This window comes from Phyllostomus hastatus, unplaced genomic scaffold (assembly GCF_019186645.2).
Source record: "Phyllostomus hastatus isolate PE091 unplaced genomic scaffold, TTU_PhHast_1.1 phas_contig_147, whole genome shotgun sequence".
Taxonomy (NCBI): Eukaryota; Metazoa; Chordata; class Mammalia; order Chiroptera; family Phyllostomidae; genus Phyllostomus; species Phyllostomus hastatus.
The window spans coordinates 1,865,490-1,889,580 of NW_025333603.1; the positions used below are offsets into that span (position 1 = coordinate 1,865,490).

The 24,091-nt window shown below is 41.8% G+C and overlaps 1 protein-coding gene across 2 annotated transcripts in view; it reads left to right on the forward strand.

The window, feature by feature from the left end:
• The window catches only part of DAB1 (DAB adaptor protein 1), a 1,094,329-nt gene that overhangs the window by 271,748 nt on the left and 798,490 nt on the right, over window positions 1-24,091 (forward strand). The window lies entirely within an intron of this gene.

A 24,091-nucleotide genomic window follows, 5' to 3' on the forward strand; every position in this document is an offset into this window, starting at 1 on the left:
GCCCTCCAACATGTACCAGCCTATTATAAATTGTTTCAGCTGTAACAGCTCAAATACAAATTGCTTGTGTTGATTTTTACCACATAATTGACTGTGCAATTAAGCTTACTCTTGCATTATACCTTCATTTTTTCTTGATTCTTAATCACAGCATTATTTCTTAAGAAGACACTATCTTATAATTTAATATCTCCAGCTCTTTTTTTGGTGCTATGTAGGTATAGTAGAGAGAATGTAACTTCTTTTAAAAAGGCATCAGGTTTTCATTTTGGTCCCTGATCAGCCTTTCATTAGCTGTGTGACCTCTAGCAAGGTACTGTATAACTTTGAATCAACACCTCCTCATCTGTGTAATGATGATGGCAGTAATCTTTGGCTTCACATTGTTGTAAGAATTAAATGCCTTGTGTAGTGCCTGATACTTTATAGATTCTCAGTAGATATTTAATGAATGAATGAATTAATAAGCCATGATTGCAGGCTATTTATAGCTTAACATATGATGCATCATGTTAGGGCATAGCTAAGCCCAAAGTACAATGACTCAAGTGACACAGAACTTTCTCTCTCACCAAACCAGAGTAAACAGACCATTTAAGACAGGTGAGTTGCCCTGTCCTATGTCATCCATGGTCCTGATCCTTCTATCTTATTGCTCCATCATTCCCCAGGGTAATGTTCTCTTCTGAATGGCTGAAGTTGTCTCAGCACTACAGCTGTAACCTCCCAGAGAAAAGAAAGAAGAAGTGAAATGCAAGGGCTTTTTCAAAAAGAATGATGCACACACATCATTCCATTTCTTTGCTGGAACTTAGTCTCATATCATAGTGAACTACAACCTAGCTGGGCAATGGAGTCTTCTGTTGGGTGGTCATATGCCCAGTTGAAATTTGGGAGATCATTCTAACAAATACAAGAAGAGAAAAAGGGATATGGGGGATGATTTATACTCTATATTGCATATATTTACCAACACTTCCATTTGAAGGTCAGCTTTAATTCTACCTGAAGACAGAGTACTACCTTATATAATTAGTTATAGTTTCACATGCATCTGTCCTATCTCTTCTCTAGAGTAAAACCTTCTTGGGGGTTTTGGAGCTTATTCCTTTTGGGGTATATTCCCAAACTTAGCACAGGATGTGACCCCTTGTAGCTGCTCAGTGTTTGTTGACTGACCAACTGCTTGATTACAGTGTGCCTTGGAATGGGTGCTAAGTGGCTTGTGTGGAATGATAGGAATTTGGATTTATCATTCCATAGTTTGCATTCTACTTCCTCTTTCTTTGGATCTACCCTGCACTTAGAGCAAAGCTGGCCCAGAGGATCCTGGTAGCCAACCAGCTCCTACTTCACTGGTTACATATCAAACATCTGGGTAACATCTGCTCACTTTATTGCCTCATCTGCCCAGAAACACAAAAACAAAAATGACACTTGGCCTAGTCCATTTTTCAGGTAAGACAACTGACTTTTTAAGTTGTTCTGTGACTTGCCTAAAGTTACCTAAAGAGTCACTGCATCACTGAGGTCGCTATCCAGCTCTCCAAACTCATCAGTACACTTTTCACCACTCCATTAGTTTTCTTATACCAGATAAAAATAGCGTCAACAATAGCAAGTGTTTTGCTCTTCCTAATTTCTATTGTGTTTCACATCCATGGTCTTACTTAATCCTTGTACCAGCCATTTGAGTTAGTATTGAATATCTCTCTTTAAAAGATGAAGAAACAGAGACCCAAAGAGGTGATAAAATATTTTCTACTAGTAAGTGAAATGCTAGAACCTAGACTCAGTTATTTGTATCCCAATCTTGTTGGGCCTTTGCTCTGCAGATAAAGTGATAAATACCAAAGCACATTGTAAACTGTAGAACATCTCCAGCGTCAGGCACTGTTATTGATGTGTTATTGTTGGGAGACCCAAACCTGCACTTGAATCCACAACTTGGGAAACCTGCAGTATATTTTAATTATAGCCACTTGATAATCCTTGGGTATTGTGGGGCAGAGGAGAGAGGCTGTCCTATATCATGCCTAAGTGTCCTGAAAAAGGGAATTGCTCCAGGTCCATGAATATTCATCATTATGTCAAACCACAAACTGCATTTTCTTCCACTCACACTAATCAGACGCTCACTGTATTGCTGAAACTTCACAGTCACTTTAAGCAGGTGAATCATAAGCAAATATTATGCATCTCTGCTACAGTTTTTGCTCATCATGTGGTGATTCTAGTAACTAAAACTAACACTCCAGAAATGAAAAACTACTATTTCTCTGCAGGAAGGCTGGCAGGCAACTATTTACAGGACACCTTACACTGTCCTTAGGGCTTTTTGAATTGGGCATTGCAAGGACACTGTCCATTTGTTTTTCATTTGCCTTTGATTTTCACATTAGAGGGAGTAGGATGGGGAAGAACATAACTAGGATACGACTTTGCTACTTAAATGCGGTCCCTGGAGCACAGCATTGGGGTCACTTGGGAGCTTGTTAGAAAGGAAGAATCTTGGGCTCCACCCCAGACCCATAAAATCAGAATCTGACTGTTAGGAAGTTCTCAGGTGAGTCCTTTGCTCATTAAGTTGAAGGAAGAAGCACTGGACTAAGAGACTACAGTTCTAATTCTATTCTCTGTCCCTCATGGGCTAGACAAGGCACTTCACCTTTCTGGACTGTGGCTTCCTTTTCTATGAAGTGAGAGAATAAGGCACAGGCTTTCGCAGTTCTGAGTTTGGTTTCGGGGAGGTCGTTTTCACACAAATTCAGTGTAGCAAATATCAGCAAAAACTACAATTTCCTTTGAATTTCTAAAACCTCTTCTTTTTGGAACTTACTCATCCAAGAAACTATCTACGGAGTATCCACATGCAGCAGTCAGTGTGACCCTCAATCTCCTGCAATTTGCTGCCCTAGACTTAGAAGGAACTGCCTCCTTCAATGAAACCAAGCCCAGAATTCCCAAAGTTTGTGCAGAGGAACCTCCAGGTGTGAATTCAATTGGTGAGTCATTTAGTATTTCCTGCACTTTTACTTCCTTCTATTGTCAATTCAATACTTGTTTTTATCATTACTTCTGTAGGAGAAGTCTTCTGTGTAAACAATAGTAATATTCTAACATTAGATGCTATTGTGTTAGACTCCCATCAGGTGGACAAAGTTTCTTAAAATCTATTGTGAAGCTGCTTGTTCATCCAATATTTATGAAGGCCCTAATGTTTTCCCTAGACCCAGGGCTAGGTGGGCAGGACAGAGCAGTGGTAAGACACAAGCCTGGCCCCAAACCAGATCTCGGTGGGAAAGCTAGCCACACTATTCACCAGACACATGCTAGGGCATGCTCCTTGGCCTCACATCTTGTTTTCCACATCTGTAAAAGGGGAGCATGATGCTTTGTGGAGAACAGCACAAATTTTCTCAGTACCCTCAAGGCTGCTGGGGTGCTTGGGCAGCCTACTGGGGAGACAAGTTCAGGTTTTGGGCAAGGCTATGGATTCTGTCTTCCCTGACCTGTGTTGTCCAAGTTTCCTGGGAGAAATGACCTCTAGGCTGAGACCCCAAGAATAAGGCAAAATTGACTGGATGAAGATAAAAGTGGAGTGCAGGTAGAACAGAACGGAGATTGTTTTGGGGAGGGTAAACAGCATCTCCAAGCTGGGTTTTTGTTTGTTTGTTTGCTTATTTTTTTGGCATTTCTAAACTTTCCTTTATAAATCATTAGTAAAGATGTTAAATACAATTTAATTTCAGGGCCACCTTTTAAAATACGTTTTATTGATTATGCTATTACATTTGTCCCAATTTTTGCCCCCCTCTGCCCAGTACCCCACTTCTCCAGTGATCACCCCTGCTTAGTTTATGCCCATGGGACACATACATAAGTTAAAAATGAGAGAGAATGTGGTGAGTTGAGTTAAGCTGAACAAAACTCAATCTACTTGTATATCTGGCTTGTTAGGTAGTTCTTAGGGCATTCTCTATAATGGGCTGAGTGTTTGTGTTCCCCCCAACCCCAAATTCATATGTTGAACATCTCTTAGTGCTGGCCCTTGTCCTATAATTTCTCCAGATCATGTCCCATTTTCTTCCCTCTAGCCTCCTCTCTGCCTCCCCACCTGTCCCAGGGGATGCTGCAGGTGCTATAGATGCTGATGGCCTATTGTGGACATATAACCCTAGGGCAGCCTCCACCTTTTCTCATGAGCACAGTTTTGCCACTCATCTTCTGATACAAGTGGGATACTAGCTAAGAGACTCCAGGCTGGACTGGTTTGGCAAGTGTAACTGACCAAATCAATATCAGGCTGCTTTCACCACCCTTCCCCTCTTCCCAAGCAATCCAACACCCAGATCAGCTGGGGATAGTCAGGTAGCACACACCTGGGCTCCTTCCCTGTGTGGCTGCATTACCACATAGTTCCATGATTAGTAGTATGTATTTTCTATCAATATTTATGAAGCAAAAACTATGTGTCAGACCCAATTTCAAGAATAGGAGACACATAAGAGAAGGCCCCTACTCTCCTGGAACTTATACTGTAGTCAGACAAGGTAGCAATTAGGAAGTAAAAAGAAAATTGACTAACTCAAAACAGTATCAAATTGGGACAATGAGCTCTAGCCAATGTGGCTCCCTGGTCATGGTGCATACAAAGCAACCAATTGATGTTCCTCTCTCACATTGATGTTTCTCTCCCTCTCTCCCTCCCTCCCTTCTCTTCTCTCTAAAAATCAATAAACACATCCTCAGGTGAGGATGAAAAAATAGTGGTCACAAATAAATGAAATAGGGCATTGCAGTGGGGAGCAAGCTAAGGGACTAGTTGGCATTAGTCGAGGAGAGCCTTTCTGAGAACTTATTTGGGCCAAGACTATAAACAGGAGGGGACAGCCATGTGAAAACTTGGGGGGAGTACATCAGAGACAGAGGGGAGAGCTGGAGCAAGGTCCTGAGGTGGGAACAAGCCTGGATGTGCCACAGAAGAGAGGGAAGGCCATGTGGCTGGAGCACAGGGGATCAACAGCAGAATGAAGGGGGTCAGGTGTGGTTGGAGGGGTCAGCAGGGCCTCAAACAAGGTGGTGTTTTAGGCCCTTGAAAAGAGTTTGCATTTAATTATTGAAGCAACTGGAAACCACTAATAGGTTCCTAGCAGGTGGGTGACATGATTTGCCTTATATGTTTAAAAGGAAAAAGGGTGATAATGAAATAAAGAGACAGAAGAAGCAGGAAGAGTGATTGGGCATACATCATTGACTAGGCAAGAACAGATGATGGCTTGGACTGGGAGAAGCAGAGGAGAGGGTTAATTCAGACTGTAGTCTGAGTTAAATGTGACTGAGGCCCAGGCTCCAACCAATGATCACAGATGGGAAATCAATTGGCACATGTGAGATATGGCTGTGAGAGCCTTACATTCACAAGGGCGATTATTACTTAAGGGCTTCTGTCTTCTTTGGAATAATTTGCCTGTAGGGCTTCATAGCTCACTACACAGTTGCCTTGGTGATTCTCTAAAACTGTGCCCATTTTCTAGATAAGAAAACTAAGGTTTAAGATGATCAAGGTCATACTTCAAAAGAAATATGGAGCCTGAGACTAAAAGCAGGTCTTTCAATGACCGAGACTATCCATTTCTTTCTACATCTTTAACATTATGCTTCATCCCCTGCAAAAAGAGATCTGTTTTAAGTTACCTTCTCCACCTGCCAAGTCAGAGCTTGTCCCTAGCACGTCCAGCAGCCATGGACACCACCCCCACCCCCATTCAGTATCTGCCTATGGAAGTTTTTTTAAGATTTTATTTATTTTCAGAGAGAGGGGAAGGGAGGGAGAAAGAGAGAGAGAGAAACATCAATATGTGGTTGTTTTTCACATGCCCCCTACTGGGGACCTAGCCCACAACCCAGACATGTGCCCTGACTGAGAATTGAACCGGTGACGCTTTGGTTCACAGACCAGCACTCAATCCGCTGAGCCACACCAGCCAGGGCCATACCTAGGGTAGTTTTTATGTGGTTAGTTTTCTTTTTCATGGTGATCCTGACTGTAACTCCTTAATGCCCTTGGTAGTCACTTAACCATTTTGTGACTTGTTTTCCTTGTCTGTGAAATGGGAATACTATTCATTATGAATACAAGCACTATAAATATTACTGTAGTTACCCAGCACTGAGTTGCTGTTGAATAAATGTCAGATCTCATGCTCTGCTCCTGACATTGACCTGTAGACATTAACTGCTCCTGTAGTAGCACTCATTTTCATTTGTTAATAATCTTAAGTGAAGACAGAAGCATTAAACAACCACCATAATAATATTTGACATTTTCTGAGTACTGGGTCATGGACTGTGGTGAATATTTTAGTCATTACCTCAATTAAGCCTCCCAAGAGCTCCATGATGCATATATTAGGGTTATTATGCCCATTTTACAGATGCAGAAAGTAGGGTTCAGCAAGATAACACAATTTACCAGAACTTACACAGCTGGAATATGATAGAGTCAGGAGTCAGCTGCAGGTCCCTCTGACTCCAGAACAGATGCTCTTCACCACTCATCCCTCCTGTCGCCCATGCGACACTAGCTGTGCTGTTAGGAATGCCAGGTTGTCGCTCTGATTATCCTCTGCAGCAGACATGAGACAGCATTGGGTCTGAAGCAGCTGGCAGAAGATGTATGTCTCAATTAGGCCTTGATTTTAACTTCCAGAGAAGGAAAGGAGATGGAGTCTCAGAGGTTGCTAAGTGAATGAAATTGAAACAGCCAGAAATGACTTGCCCTAGGGGAGACAGACTCATTGTTGCCTGGATCACAGAAATTTTGTTTCATCTTTCAGCAGAGTGCTGAGCCAGCAGAGTCATACCCCTGCCTTACCGACTGCTCAGATGGAAACTTTAAGGAGGCTTGGCAATTTGAACTAAATGCAGAGAGAAGGATCCGTGGCACAATGTCCTCCATCTTGGGATGAGCCTGTGGCATTGAGACAGGGAAGGGCCATGTCCTGAGTGTGGGTCTTAGTGTTAGACTGATGTGGGTTCCAATCCTGGCCTCATCAGTTACTAGTCTGGGAAAATCAGATTCTTCGTCCATGAAAAATGACATTCCATACTGACTCAGCAGAGTTGTAGAGAAGATTAAAATATATCAGCAAAGTGCTTGATACTTAGCACATAGTAATCGCTCAGTACATGGTACTTACTGGGGGTTATGCACATAAAGAGTTTGGAAGGGTCCCTGGAACAGAAGCATATTATATCAGCTATACTTGTTGACATTGACAGAATGTGACTCTTCCTTCTGTTAACCCTGTAGTTTACCAGACATCCAAAATAATACTACAACTAGAAATATTCTAGTTGTAGAATATTTTGAAAAATATTCTATGCCTCATAGACGTTTCATTTAAATTATTTTCAGGTGACTTTAAGTCTTTTAAAAATCCACTTCTCACAATGAGATGCTCACTCACCAAAACAGCTAAAATTAAAACTGAAAACACCAAATGTTGACAAGGGTGTGGAGTTACTACCATGCTCATGCATCATGAGTAGGAGTGTAATGCGGTATAGTCACTATGAAAAGGAGTCTGTTAGTTTCTTACAAAACTGAAGATACACCTAATCAATGACTCAGAGGATCTGCAACTTACCACTGACCAAAGGAAAGCAAAATAACATCTGTAGAAGAATTTTACAAGAATATTAGTAGCAGACTTGTTCATTCTAATAAAAAACTAGGAATAGCCAGGTGTCCATCAATGAGATAATGGATAAGCAAACAGTGGTATATTTATACAAATGAATACTGATCAGGGATAAAAAGGAAAACTTATTGATACATACAACGTCATGGGTAAATCTCAAAAGCATTATGCTAAGTAAAAAGAAACCTTACATAAAAGAGTGTATAGTGTATGATCCCATTTATATGACGTTCGAAACAGTCAAAAACCTTTCTTGATAATAAAAATACAAAAATGGTTGTTTTGGGAATTTGAACAGAAATGGGTTCCTGGGGTGATGACACTATTTCATATCTTGGTAAGGGCTGTGGTTATGATGAATATACATTTGTTAAAACTTAGGGAGAAATTCACATATGATTTGTGCATTGCATTTAACCTTTTACCTCAAAAGAAAAAATACTGGAAATAAATGTGGAACTCTAGTTAATGACATTTATGCTGAAATATTCAGGTAGAAAATATACAGCTATCTATAACTTAACTTAAAATAAATACAAATTAAGATAAATTGATGGATAGATATGTTATAGGAATGGATAGGTATGTTACATATGGTAATAAATACAGTAAAATTTTAAGTGGTAGGTATATGGGTGTTTATTATAGAATTATTCTTTATGTTTGGAAGTTTGCATAATACTGGGGAAAAAGCAAAAAACAAAAAGAATTTGTTAAATATGTGCTAGCCTTTCCAATACAGAGATGATTCTAACAGTCATTTTAGAAGCCTAAATATATGCACTGTTTTAAGGAATGTACTTTCAGTTTTGTAGTTAAGTTTCAAGTTAGCAGGCCCTGACTTACAGGCTGCTTAGGATGAGAATAAAATGTGTTTTGGTGAGAGAATTGAGTTGACGGTTAACAGTCTTGCATTCTAGTGCCACTAGAGAATTTTTAAAGAATTTACTTTTTATTGAGTTTATTGGAGTGACATTGGTTAATAAAATTATATAGGTTTCAGGTATACAAGTTTATAATACATCATCTGATATTGTATTGTGTGTTCACCACTCCAAGTTAAAAACTTTATCCTTTTAGAGCAGGTTTGTGTTCATAGCAAAACTGAAGAGAAGTTATAGAGATTTTCTGTATACCTCCTATTTCTATACATGCATAGCCTTCCCTATTATCAACATCCCCCATCAGAGTGGTACATTTGTTGCCATTGATGAACCTATCCTGACCCACCATTATTACCTAAAGTCTATGGTTTACAGTAGGGTTCTCTCATGGTCTTGCACATTCTGTGGGTTTGGGAAAATGTGTAATGATTCACATCTACCACTGTAGTGTCATACAGAGCAGTTTCACTGCACTAGAGAAGTTTTTACCACTAGTTTGCTCCTGTTAGATGAGGAGGTGACATTGGTATCTTTGGATGGTTTCCTCAAGCTTGATGGTTACTATTCACTTACCCATGTGTCATTGAGGGAGACTGAGGCTGGAGTTATCACCCTATGGGGCAGCTGTCCTCTATCTCCAGATCTCAGGCTTCCCAGAAAAGAATGCTATTGGAGTGCTGGGGAAAGGTGCCTTTTTTATGCAAACAAAGAGAGTTAGCAAGTTCTTCAGGTGTAAGAAGGGAACTGTCCTCAGTGTAGTACTTACTGTGAGCTTCATTTAGTGGTCACAAGGTAGTCATCATCAGCCACATTTCACAGATGATGAGCTAGGAGATCAGAGAGGTTAATTCATTTGCCTGTAGTCACATAACTAGGTAGCAGCAGAGAGGAGACTTGAACTCAACCTGTCTGGTTTCCAAGCTTGTGACCTCTCACTACCTAAGGCTGCTGGGAAGTGAGATGTCTTCTGGAGGACTTGAAATCTAGAATGCTTTTCTCCTGAGAAACTATGTGATCAAAGGTGATTTGCTATAATGAAAATTGTTCCTTTATCCCTATGGGGTTTTGATTTTTGGTTTTGTTTTTGAATTTGGGGCTAAGTGGGGCAAGATTCTATAACTTGCCTTGGAGCCTAACCTCTGTGAATGACATTATTTTAAGAGTTTGTGTCCCAAGATTTCATCCCATGGCTTATAAACTTTTGGCATAAGCTTCCATCTGCAATGGTTATAGCTGATGCTCACACAGGCTTTGCTATTTGCAAAGTTCTTTCATGTCTGTGTTGCTGTGTGAACCTCATGGCCATACTGCAAGACAGAGAAAATAAGGATAGCATCATTATATTCATTTGATAAATGCCAGGGAGACATAAGAGAAGTGCAGAAGTTTGCCCAAGGCCACACAGAGCTAAGGGACAGAGCCAAGTGGAGAATCCAGGCCCCCTGACACCTAGTTCAGTGTCTCTCATACCTCACTTGCTTTTTGTTCCATTTTGGCCCCAGGCCTTTAGGCCCAGGCTAATTTACATGTGAAATCTTGCAAGTTCTTGGTAGGTGACCAATATGTAATGTTGCAGTTAATGAGATTAAGTACAACTTCAGTTTCAATACAAAGGAAGGAGTACTCTTGAGGGGATCATAATAATTGTGCCTTTCTCAGCGGAACTCAGAGAGTTTTATGGGCATGGGGAAACAATCCATCTCCACAGTGGACCAGTGTGCCTGGGAACTTCCACTGTCCTCTCCATTCTGTAGAGGAGGAAGGAACATTAAGAGATTTGGCCCAGAGTCACCAGCATCCAGGTGGTCAATCACACAATCTTGGTGGCAGAGCAAGGAGCGGAACCGTGGCTTCGTGTAACCATCCATGAGAATATGCTCCAGCTATCATGTCGTGTAATGTATTTTTAAATACCCCAAAGAGTTCTTGTCAAGGAGCAGAAATGGACATCCCATGCAGCAGCCTTGAAACTCATCAGCAAACCCCATGTCCAAGGTCAGAGGAAATCAGGGTAAGCCCTAGAGAAAACTGAGTCCTCTCTATATCATCAGCCTATGACCATTTCTAAGTTTTTATCCATGAAGGATCTCAACTTTGCTTCCTACATCTAGTCAAGCCTTCCATTAACTTACCTTGTGACCTTAATTGATCCTAGAAAAATTGTATTTTTCAAGTATGAAAGTCTTAGAGTTTATGTTCTGTTCTCTGTGACCCCAGTGTCTAGCCCAGCTCCTGACACATAAATGAGGCTTGATGAATGTGTGAGTGAATAAAAACGGCACAGCGCCTTTGCTTAGGACGAGCAATGTTACCATAAATCCTGTACATTGCTTGCATGTATTTCTAGTGTGACCCATTTCATGCTGGAAACGCCGGTTGTTAATCATCCTAGAGGCCTGTCAGAATGTAGTCACCGGCTCCAAAAGACTCATGACATAGAAGGCCAAGTCTTTCTCTGTTACTCTAGAGTCTGAACAATGACTGATGGGCGAAGTTAGAAAGTGACAGTGGGACTCAATTCAAGCCATACTTCTCTAATTGTGACAGGTCTTTATGGGTTAACTTTTAAAGTGGGCAGTAAAAGATCTTGATGAGAGACAGAATAACTACTGGTCACTAGAAGAGAAACTGAAATTGAAGACCACTGAGTTCCTTCCACAATTCTGTGTTTATCAATCTACTTTTTTTATATGGAAAGTGCACAGCTATTGGTCTTAGAGAATGTTGCTTTGCATCCCATTCTGAAGCTTATTAATCCTGTGACTTTAGGTAAATCTAATATTATTACCATTGATAATAATGTTAATAATAAAAATGATAATATAACTGGCGTTATTGGAGGGGCTGTATATATCAAGTGCTTTGTTAACACTTTTAACCTTACATTAACTTATTGAATCCATTTGAAGGAGGGCCAATTATTACTACTCATCAGATGAGTAAACTGAGTCACAGAGTATTTAAGGAACTTATCCCAGGTTCCCCATTGAGAAGTTAGCAGATCCAGCAATTTATACATCTGGTCAGACTCCAGCTGGAGTTCTTGTTCAGCAAAACTCTATCCCTCAGTTTATTAGACTGTAAAAGTGATATTGTAATATCTGAACATTTTTACAGGGTACTTGCAAACTTCAAATTAGATAGTTTCAAATTGTCTGTCTCTTCCATCACGCAGTCAGATACTTGAAGTGCATGGTTTACCTGAGTGTCCTTCAAAGTGGCTGATCCATACATGGTGCTCATGAGCTGTTTTCTGAATAAATACACAAATTAATGGAGAGAATAAGAAACTGCTTTATGAAGAGGCAAGGTGCTATCCAAATGTTAACCTATTTTTTGATGTTTCACACTTGTACTCAGCCTTGTTTAACAGGTTGTGAACTTGCCAGGTGGTCACTGAAAAAAGGTGCTTGTTAGTCCAGCGACTTTAATACCCAAATGTTTGTCTGTTATGAGTGTTCTTGCTAATTTTTCTCACCTCACTTGGATTATGTTTGATTTGCACTTGCATGAAATTTGGAAGTGGAAATAATGGCCTGTGTTTGCACCTTCTCCATTCCTACTGAAATTATGTTTCCATGGTGTGGAGGCATTTATTATTAATGCTATTTATTATTTATTAGTGCTATTTCTGGTAGAAGGAGAAACCAAAAAGTGTTTAACTCTTAACTAAATCATCATAATAGCCCTGTGAGGTTTTTGTTTTAGCCTGTTATACACAGGATGACTGTGAGACTCAAATTCATTCACTGCTATTATTTATTCATCCATTTACATTCATTCAACCTATCTCAGGAGTTGTAGGAGGGCCCAGCACATGACGTCATGTCAGACTTGCTCTCTGTCCTAAACTAATTTAGTGGAGGACACTGAGAGTTCAGTGAGGGAGAAGTTTTTACCTCACCTAATGAATGGCTAATTGCCAGTCTTAGATCCAGGACTGTAACGATGCCTGTGCTTAACATGTGTCACTATTGATGCCCTGAAATCATGGATGCTTAAGTAGAGAGGTGTGGCTTGCCAACCTGATGCCATCAATCTGGTTGTCTGAGGAGCTGGCTCCTGGGTGTTTGATCACCCATGGCCAGTCTGTTCAGCCTATGCACATCACGCATCACTGTATGAAAAATGGACACAAGCTTAGATCTCCGTTCCTCTTGGTCTTCCCATTTCACTCTTTATAGAGAGGAGAATCATATGGAAAGTTTCAGGAGGTGGTGACTTATAGACATGGGGTTATTCTAGGGTTTTAGCCTGAGTCTCTGCTTTCTGTCCTTGTTCTGTAGAGTCTCTGTTTCCATTCAGACAAGGAAGGAGCAAGGAGGAAGGAAAGGAAGGGAGAAGGAAGGAATAAGGGAAAGAAAAGGAAGAAAAGTTCTATAGTCAAAAGAAAGTTGAGGAATACAATGATAAACAGGGTCCTTAACTATAAAACTTCTGAGAACTTTTATCATGCTTGTGGGCATCATATGTTTAAACAAGGGGTTTATCATGATATGCATTTCTCAGCTTCCTTGTCCATGGGTATGTTTTGCATGGAACAAGTAGAAACATCTCACAGGATGGGGGTTCCTCAGGGCAAAGCTGCTCTAGAAGTTTAGGCTCTCAGGCTGTGCACTCTACTCAGCTTCTGCTTTCCCTGTTTTAATTTCTTTCTCCTCTTTTGTACAGAGATTCCCAAACCCTTCCCTCTCTCCTTCCCTTTCTCCCTCCATTTTTCTTTCCCTCCTTCCCCATCTACATAATGGCAAGCCTATATTATCTGATGTGGAGGAGATTAGTGTTACCCATTGATATTGTCATGGCTGTGAATCTGACTAGTTCAGCTCTTTCCAATGTATTATGCTGGTTACCTGTGTTGTGAGATGAACCACACACACATGTTGACACACACATGCACATATACACATGTTCTGAGGGAAAAGTGTGGAAAATGGGTCCACTGGCACTGCAAGAAATGGAAGGAAATTTTTTACCTTGGTGTTCTTTATTTCTGGAGGAGCAGAAATACATGTTAGGAAAACCATTCTGACACTTTGAAATACTGAAAAGGATGTCCCTATATCACAACCTTTGGAGACCACAGGAGACATGGAAATACTGGGCTGGAAGAAGCAGGTCTTGCCTACCATTTGAGGGTCTATTTAATGTCATAGTGTATAACTAGGTGAGAACAAGAATTCAGATCTCCTTTTTCTGTTCTAGTTCTCATTTTATTATACTAATGAATAGTCCCACTGAAGCCAACAAGCATTTATTAGTGATGTCATGTACCTTCCTTTGTGCTTTGTGCTGAGAATGATGTTGAAGTTTGCTCTCTAGTAGGGAGCGGGAGGATACTACACAAACCAATGAATAAAATAGTGCCAGGTGGGCGTGGTGCCATGTAGAAAACTAAGCAAGATGAGGGCATAGAGTGATAGAGGTGCTGTGTCATAGAGGCAGGGAAGGGAGAGGTAGGGTGACTTTTAAGGAGGTAAAAGCCAGCCACACGGGTTTATTTGGGAAATACCTTCCACGCTAAGGAAAAGGCTGGTGCAAAGGTGGGAGAGTTCAGGGAAACCATGGGGCTAGTGTGGCTGGAGCAGAATGAGCAAGAGGAGTGAATTAGGCAATGGGGTAGAAGGGGTGGCTGGGGCCTTAGGGCACATGGTAGGGATATTTGTGCTATTCGGTGGTTTTGAGCATAGAATTGCCCTGGTTTCACTTAGGTTTTAAGAAAAGTTCAGTTGGGCCTCTATCTCTGTGGGGAAGAGAGTCTGGGAAGTGAGAATAGAAGCCCAGAGACCAGTGGGGAGGGTAGCGCAGAGGTCTGAGTGAGAGATGACAGTGGGCTAGCCCAGCAGTGGGGAAGGAATTGCATTCTGGATCTGTGTGAAAAGTTCAGCAGATGGGAGGTGCTGGCCATCAGATGGGAGAGAAAGGAGAAACAGGGCAGCTCTGGGGCGTGGCCCTGTGGCTTGGGGTAGGGGCATTTTTGGAGATGAGGGGAGTGATATGCTTATGCTCCCTTGGAACCTAATGTCTAGTTAGAAAGTCAGCGTTTTTATGGTGCTTTTATTTCTGTTGCTATAAAAGGAGCCCATATTCTTGTATTAAAACAATTAAAGCAGTACAAAATACATAAAATAAAAACTCAGTTCCTTGATTTTCTTTCCAAGAGGCAACCACTGTTACCAACTTCTTGTGTATTTTTCCAAACAAAGCCTAAGAATATACATGTGTGTATGTGTGGGTATTTTATATTTACTTTACTTTTTTAATACAATGGTTCAGACTATATATCCCATGCTATAGCTTACATTTTCACTCAATAATATATCTTAGAGATTAGTCCATACAGGCACATAAAGAAAGACTTCACTCTCCTAACAATACAACAGTGTATTTCATTGTATTGTCATGTTATAAGGTATTTAATTCATTCTTTCTGAAAGACATTAAGGTTATTTCCAGTATTTTAAAGTTACTAATGATGTCATGATGAATAATATCTTTGAATGTGTATTACACACATGTGAAATTAGGTATGTAAATCCCTAGAAGTAGAATTTGTGGCTCAAAAAGAATGTGTATATTTAAATGTTGGTAGAAGAATATGGGCCACTATGTCCATCCAAATGCCAATTTATGGTCCAGCAACAATGTATGATGATACCTGTCAAGGTGAAAAGCCTTTATGATAATAATGAAACTAATGGTAACTACCATGTGTGTGTTGCTTTATATTAGCCACAGTACCTTGATATACATCATTTATTTAGTCACCAAAACAACTTCAGAAAGTAGGTATTTTGTAGTCCAGTCTTATATAAGAGGATATGGAAACTTGAAGAGATTAACTGACCATTTGGTAGCTAATGAATAGTGGAGCTGGGAATTGAACTCAGGTCTCTTAGATATCAAAGCCCAGAATGACTCCAACTTAGTCTTGCAGAAAAGAGCTTTCCCAAGCCCACACTTAGAGTTCTCTCTCCTTCAGTGAACTCCCTGTCCCTGGAAATATTCAGGCAGTAGCTAGATAAGACCTTGTCAAGAATGCTGTTGAGGGCATGATAGCCCCAGCAGGAGGGTCAGACCAAATGATCTTCAAGGTCCCTGTTTGTGCCGGAAGTTCATGGACTAAGGTAGCTCTCCTCTCAGCCTTAATAGCTGCATCGATAAAATGAAAATAATATTGCCTTCCTCTAACTACATTGGAATGTCATAAAGGTAAATCAGATAGTACACCTGAAGCACTTAGAGCAACTTAAGAAAAATAAACTCCATAAATCTGTGTTAGACTGGGAGGAGGGTGGCTGTAGTGACGTGGGTCTGCTCAGTCCGCTTGGCCTCCCCTGGGCTTTGATTAGGAGTAAAGTTTCTTCAAATAAATTTGTTTTAAATACCAATAAATGCAAGTACACACACATGCCTATTCATACACACACACACTGGAACACTTCTTTCAACTCATTGGCACATGATGTAAAGATTCACAGACTTTTACATTTTTATTTTTTACTTCTCTTTGCATCTGTTACAATGGGACCAGTTTAACCATCTCATTGGGTTGCTGTGAGGACTGTATATGATAACCCCTATAAATTGCCACATCTCCAGAAAATAAATATATTTTTTTAAAGTAGCTAAATTTTTATTTTTAAAATGACTCTTTGTAATCTGACATCTAGCCTCATCCCTAAATTCACTCCAAGCTTTGCCATCACAACATTTTTGTTTATTATCTCCTGTGAACTTCACAATGTGACAAGTTAAGCATTATTTATTATCTCCTTTTTCAGATGGAACAGATGCCAGAGCCCAGAGAGATAAAGCTTCTCAGTTAAGGTCACCCAGCAAAAGTGGCAGAGTAAGGATTAGAACCAGGCTGTGTGATGTAAAGTCTGCATCCTTTTGCCTTCCAAGGCCTAGTTCAAGCTGTACTCCCCCTGGGCTCTGGGAAGACACCCTTTCCTGCCTCTCCCCCAGTGCTGCGTTTGCTACCCCTTTCACGGGCTTTGCCAGCACCTATCCTGTGATGCTGTGTGTACATATATATGGCAATGTCCATTTCTGTAAGCTTCATTAAACTGTGGAGCTACTTGGGGGCAAGAATGGTGACTTCTTTATTTTTGCATCCCCAGCTCTTAACACAGGGCTTCAGGCACAGAGCTGGAGTCAGAAAAGAACTCCTGATTTTGAGTGCTAATCAAGTCAGGCATGCTATGAACGCCTTGGACTTCATCCCTTCCTACAGCAGGAGATGGGCCTATCACTATTTCCCGGCAGTGAACATCCAGACTCAGGAGAAGAGTGACATGTCCAGGGGCATACAGTGAACGGAAGGACCCAGGACCCAAACTAAGTTCTCTCTTCCTCCAAAGCCTGGGGCCTCAAAAATGTACCATCATCCCACCCTACCCCCTCATGTAATTAGCATAAAATCTGAAATATAATTTATTCTCGTAGATAGAGTTTTATTGGAACACAGCCACTCCATTTGTTTACACATTGTCTGTGGCTGCTTTCTTTATTTTTAAAAACAGCTTTACTGAGCTATAATTCATATAATATAATTTACCTATTTAAAGTGTAAATCCAATTTTTAAAACATTGTGTCCTTGGGATGTGATTAGACACAGACACCTCCCTCCAAGACTGGCCTACCCTGCAGGGAGGGGGTGAACACCCTGGACCCTCAGATCTGGCTGTGGGCCTGGGGTCTGAGTCACGCCTACTCAGCAGGGAGGTGGGGGATGCAGGAGAGAAGGAGGAGTAGGGCAGATTCGTTCAGAGCAAAGTGTTCAGACTGGCCCGGATGGTGGGGGGCCATTCCTTCTAGGGACGACTGGGAAGCAGCAGAGCTTAGTGCTTACTGGTGCTCCTGTGTGGGTTATGTCGCATGCGGTATGCCTGGTTCCTTGCCCTATTTAACCTGTCTGTGCCCCACTTTCCTCCTCTGTAAAATGGGGCTCATTATTATTTTCCATAGAGTTATTTTGAGAATGAAATGAACTATATTTTTCAAAGTCCTAAGAATATTGCCTAGTATGTAGTGAGTACTCCAAACACACTGTTATCATCACACATTAAGAAATATTGGTTGAAACTAGAATATGGAAGGACTTGTATGCCAGGCAGTGAAAATCATCCTCGATGTTGTAATTCTGGGTTTTTGGACCTGATGAAATCTGGGCTTCGGAGAGGTTTACCTGTGTTAAAATGTATTAAAGTAGCAGGAAAACTGGAGTCAAGAGACCAGGGAAGGGGCTGCTGCCAAGGTCTTTATGGTAATCTCATTGTCTAGGAGAGAGGAGGGCCGGCCCAGCGGACTTCGCTGGGCTTTGTCAATGCCTGGCAAATCGCCTGCTCCCAGGCACTCGATTGGCTGTTGCAGCCCACGTTGCCCTGTCAGGGAGCACTTTTGCCTATTACTCTGTAGGAGGTAGGAATCATTTTCTCTCAGCTGGCTGGGAGAGTATCTGTCTTTATGGAGCAGTGAGGAAGGAGGCCTGGGGTCTCAGCACAGAGTTGCCAGCTGAAGGACTGGCAGCTGGCTGGAAGCATCGTCCCCACCAAGCAGCTCTGCTGAGCAGGGCTCTATTTTTAAGGACGTCAAAGGGCTCACCTAAAAACCTCCTCCTGGGAGACAGCCTAACAGCATGTGATTATGCTGTTTCTGGGTAATGGTAGGCTCCAGGCTGGGCTGCAAAGGCAGCCTCTCCCAAGATTAACTCCTGCCACACTTGCCATCCTCCTTCTTCCTCCCATGACAATAATTGTACAGTCTGTCTGGACTTGGACTCTAGGGGCTCTGAGCTGATGGGCTGCTTGGTTCCTTTTCCCCCTCAGTGTCATGCGCATACCCAAGCCTGTAATATAGTGTGGGTGGGCTCACTTTGACTTTGCCTCTCTATCCTGAGCGGGGCTTTGGTTAAATGTGATGCCCAATAACTTCAAGGGATCAAGTGCTTTCAAGAAATTTTTCTCCTAAGAAGATGAGCTGGAGGAAATTGAAAGCAAGGCTGCCAGCTTTGATGTCTTAAGTATGAAATTTCAGTGGCTTACCAGCTGCCAAGCTCTGGTGTTCATGCAGACAGGGTAAGACTTATAGAAATGATCACATCATGTGCCCTATGGGCGAAAAGAAACCCAGGGGAGTAGAGGTCAGAGATCTTGACCTGCCATTTTCAACCAGCTGGGGCAATCTGCTAAACATCTCTTTTAAGACATAGAAATCTGGTTTGGTATTTTTTCCCTTGCAAAGTACATACTTATTATCAGAAATTTGGAAAATATGGAAAATCTTAATGAATACAAAGTAGTAATTTTGCTGTTCCCCAAAGAGAAACATTTTGATCTATTTTCTTCTTTTTCTCTGATTAAAAAATTGTTACTATATTAGTCTCTTTTTGTTTATTTACCTTCCTATGTATCTATCTGCATGCTCATTTAACTTAGCTATATGATTGCCCTTGTTTTCTGTTTATACAATTGGTTGCTTTCATTTTTGTTTTTGCTCAGCCACACAATGGCAATACACACTTTTCAAGTTAGTGCCAAATCTCTGCAATTTGCATGAATAATTACTTGTTAGACCAGAGATTCCTCAGAGTTAGGGTGCATGAAAGTCATCTGAAGAACTTGTGAAAATGTGGGAGTGGTGCCTGGGAATCTAAATTTCAGTAAACATTCCAGGTGATTTTTGAGGCATGTGGCTCATGGCCCACACTTTGAGGAACATTTGCATCAGGCTAAATATCATGGTTACACTGCTCAACTGAGTGGACTTTTCATATACTTACCCATTTTCATCATAGTGGGTGTTTAGGTCATTTACAGTTTTTCATTATGTGTAAACAGTGACACAATGAACATCTTTGACCATTTGTTCATTCATTCATATAGCAGGCTTTTTTGAGCACCTGTGCAAGGTAAGCATTTTTCCAGGTGCTGTAGAGACCAGTGATCAGACAGACATTTATTGTTTCTCCTCTTATTGGCTTTGCCTAATGGAGAAAAAGGCAAACAGAAGCACAAGCTTATATTATTGCAAATCGTGATGAATGCTATGAAGGAAAAAATGCTATGGGGAGGCAAGTCATTTAAATTCAAAGACTCGAAGAGCCTCTATGAGGAGCTAATATGTAAGTGAAGCTTGAAGGAAGAAGAGGAGCTAGCCTAGGTCACTTTTAGGACTTGCAGAAGTAGAATTATTGGATTAAAGGGTACTGGCTTTTAAAACAGCCTTTTTAATCTCCCATCTCTCTCAGGTTTCAATGTGTACATTCAAATGTATAGGATGCATATTGGCCAGGGTCCAATCTGGAGAAGACAAATCACCTGTGGTATTTCATACTAATGAAGCTTAATACAGGTGATTAGTTATAAAACAGTTTGGAAGTCTAAAAGAAAAAAAAGGGAAAGGTGAGGTCCATCAGAAAGTAGCAAGTATAGGAGGCAGGTACTACATGTGCTGAGTAGACATAAGGAAAGCTAGGGTATTTCCAGTGCCCGGTGGTTTCCTCCTGCTACACTGCACTGCCGAGGGTCTGGGGGCCCAGCCTGCTCTGGAATCAGTGAGAAGGGCTTACCTGGGTGGGTACTGCATGGCTTGTGCTGGGATGTCCAGATGCTGCACTGCAGGGTCACTGGCCGGTGATGGGAATGCTGTGCTAGCACCACATGGCTGTTGTTAGGGTTCTAGGGGCACCACTGGGCTGGTGCTGAGATTGTGAAGATGCTGCTAAGCTCTGGCCCTAGGATCCAGGAAGAGGCTTTGCACTGTAAGGTAGGAAACTGCCCAGAGATGCCAGAGGTCCTAGCTGTCCCCTGCTGCTGAAAGGATGCTGGCAGAACCTGGAAGCAGGAAGCAAGTTCCTTCTTCTTTCTTCCTATCCTTAATAGCATCCTACCCAGATCTCCCAATTGACAAAGCCTAAGCAAAAGTTATCAGGCAAGACAATGTGGGAAATGCAGATTTTGAGGTTCCTGGGAGAGCAGAAATGGGACCCGAAAATAAGGAGGCATATGACCAGTATACAGAGATAGAAGATATCCTTTCCCCTGTCCCTCTTTGTCCCCTGGCCCTGTACACTGTTCCTGGGGATATTAGACGAGCTCACTGGTTATTCATTCAATAGTCCCTCTATCCTTAAAATATTTCCTTTCCAAATGTGTGTGTGTGCACAGATTTGACACAAAATTATCCAAGTCAACACTGTAAAAGCTGATTGTGTGTACAGATGATGTATAGATGGATGGTGAATGAATGAATTGTGGCTGCTCCTAGGTATTGCTAAGAATATGGTACTATGCTAAGGCTAAGCCCCTACACTCATTTTCTAAACCAACCCCCACTCTGCCCCTATAAGTGGGCATTCTCACCCACACTTGACAATGAAAATGAAGCTCCGAGGAGTGAGGTGACTTGCTTACCACCATACATCTCCTAAGTAGTGACGAGACACAAACCCAGGTCTGTTTGCCTCCATAGCTGCTACTGCTTTAGGAACTTCTGCAATATAGGCCAACATCTAAAGGTCACTTTTCAATGATCCTCAGACGCAGGTGGAGAGCAGCTTATTGAACATACCTGAATTTCCATGAGGGTGTCTTGGTAGTAACATGGAAGCTAATTGTCCCTGGAAGTCCAGCAGAAGTGACAGCCTTGCCATTTGTGGCCACGATGTGGCTCCAGGCTCCTGTCTGAAAACCCTCTCCTGACCTTTTCCTAACACTTGGCATTTTAGTGTTCCCTTGATTACAGATCACTTACATGCAACACACCATTGACTATTTGTTAAAATGGTAAGTGGGGGGAAAAAAGAAGAAAAGAAAGGACATGCTTTGCCAGAGCAGTGCTGTGGAACAGTTGTTCCCTAGGTATTCATCTCAGTATGTCTAAACACCTATAATTAAACCAGCTTTGGAGCAGTGCCTCCTGGATAGGGTGGAAGAATCAATTCTGCAGCATTTGGATTGTGTTCTTTATACACACTGCTCAGCAGTGAAGATGTTCAAAAAAAGACCAGATGCTTCAGTTCAAGAATGCAATTACCCACCTATCAGGGTGAATGGATGATGGTCTGGTCTTGAGGACATCCAAGCTCAGGGTAGCAAAGAGAGAGAGACAAGTGATGAATATAGTGACCTCCAAGCCCCTGTGTCTGTTTCCCAGTCTTATTTCCTTGCTGGGAGTTCCGCCCCCCCACAACCTGGATGCAGCAATTGCTAGGTAACTTCCTGTTAAACAGCTAATTAACGGCAACTCAAGTCAGCTGTGCTATTTATGAGACTGAAATAGGCAGAGACACTGCTCGTCGGGAAAAATAAGTTGGGATCAAGCTGCATCTTCTATATAAATATTTGAGCGCGGCTGTCAGACGCTAGCAGCAGCCAGCGCGGTCTGCCTTCACATGAATCACTGCGATGACCCGGACCTTCGCCGCGTTGACTGTAGCTAATGTGTGCCGTATAATCTCGTGTGTGCGGAATGTCTTGTGAACCACACACACCATCAAGATACGGTTTTAATTAACATTTGCTTTTTAGATAATATACGCAATTTATTTTGGCAAGAGTTCATTGAATGTAAAATCTACATAATTAAGATACTAAACCTGCAATATTTTATTTTCTTTGCAGTACTTGGTGCTAAATGACATGGATTCAGTAACAGTTATTACCCAATAGATAGCTACAATGGGCAATCACAATTTTATACTTTCTTCTTCTTTTTTTTTTCATGCTTCTCTAACCAAAGGATACGAAGTCATATAGTCAGTTTTTTTTTCACTTTTTAAGATTTAGGAATATCAGCTCTTTTTCTTAGTTTAATTTGACACTAAAAACAAAGCAAAGAACATGCATTTATGATTCTCTTGCACAAAAATTAATATTATTTTATGAGTTTATTTTACTAAATTTTTCACCACCGTGATGGGACTCTGGGGCACAATCACCTGAGAAGGGGCACACCGAAAGAGACCTCAAAGATCATTAAGATAAATAAACTCCTCACTTTATGAAGTCAGCCATGGCCACTGAATCTGGGAGTGGAAGTGTGACTTGCCCAAGGTCATACAATACAATGGAGCTGGGACCAAGACTAGAACCCAAGACTAGCCCAGCTCATTTTCTACTGTTCCAGCTGGTTCCCTTTAAGAAACATCTGCCTCTACCCACTAGGTGCCTCTTCCTCCTCTGTCACTCCTGTCTTCTAAACTTGGAAATACCTCTGTATCATATAAAATAGGTACATTTTTTAAAAAGTGGAAAATAGACCCGGTTCCCAAAACAATTCCCACTATGATGAGCATCGCAATGGCTGAATCCCAGTAGCTTTGTTCTTTGTGATAATCCATATAACTGGGTCAGAGGGCTAATGACTTGGCTTCATGAATCCGAGCCATATGCCTCCATGATTGGCAGCCAGCTGCATGCCCGCAGTGAGAGCTGTTTCCTGATGGAAGCCCAGGGCCTCAGCTGAGGGAAGCAGCAGCCAGACCAAAGCTGGGAGCGAGAAACTAGAACGGCCCCTGGTTACGAGGCCATTTTCTATAGCCTCCCTCCACCCCTTCCAATCTGCTCTGTTTCTGAGCTGCCAAGTTCTTCTCAGACAGGCCCTTGACAAGGGCCTTTCCCGAAGACTCTGATGCACTTGGGATGTGGTAGGCAGTGACTGCGCCCGTGTCAGTCTCTTCCCTCAGATCTGTAGTAAGCTGCTAATTAGTGTCAGTAATTGCTGGAGGAGAGGATAGCTGGCTGCCCATCAGCATTGACGAGAAGGGGGTGCTAGCCCCCTCCCTTCCTCACAGCTCCCTCCTCTCCAGCATTGAGCAATAAATCTATATCGGTTAAATCGGCTGTTGGGCTGCTGGTTGAAAAGAACGTCAGTGGAGCTGTGTCAGGTTAATGGGTTTAGCTAATGTATGGGCATAAGGATGAGTAACTCGATCAGGCATCCTAGCCAAAGGCAGGAGCATGCAGGTCTGAGAGAGTGGCCGGAGCAGAGGGCAGCCCTGCTCTTCTGGGAGAGATGTCCCCCAAAATATGCCTCTTGGGCAGCTCTGTTTAAAGAAGAAGAAAATAGTGCTTTATCTCTGTGAGTCACATGCCAACAGATGGTGAGGAGGAATAGAGGGCTCAGATTTCATGCAGTCATAGGTCATATTACTGCCACTAACATCCATAATCTAGGGCAGAGGATGAACACCAAGCCTCAGCTTTCTCGTCACTACAATGGTCACCCAGAGGTTGAAATGAGCAAATACACATACCATGCTTAGTATAATGCTTGGTAGAGAACTCCTGTTCTTAAAGTGAGCATTTACTAAATCCTATGATTTAGGTTAGAATATGTACCACACCAGGCATGTGGGAGCTTGTGCTAGTAAATTTCAGTATACTCTCTTATAGATCCTGGAGGGCCCTTGCAGTCAATGGAAGAGACCTCGAGGTTCTGATTATCCCACAGTCAGTCCTCTATTCACCACCCCTCTCCTGTCTTTTTGGCAT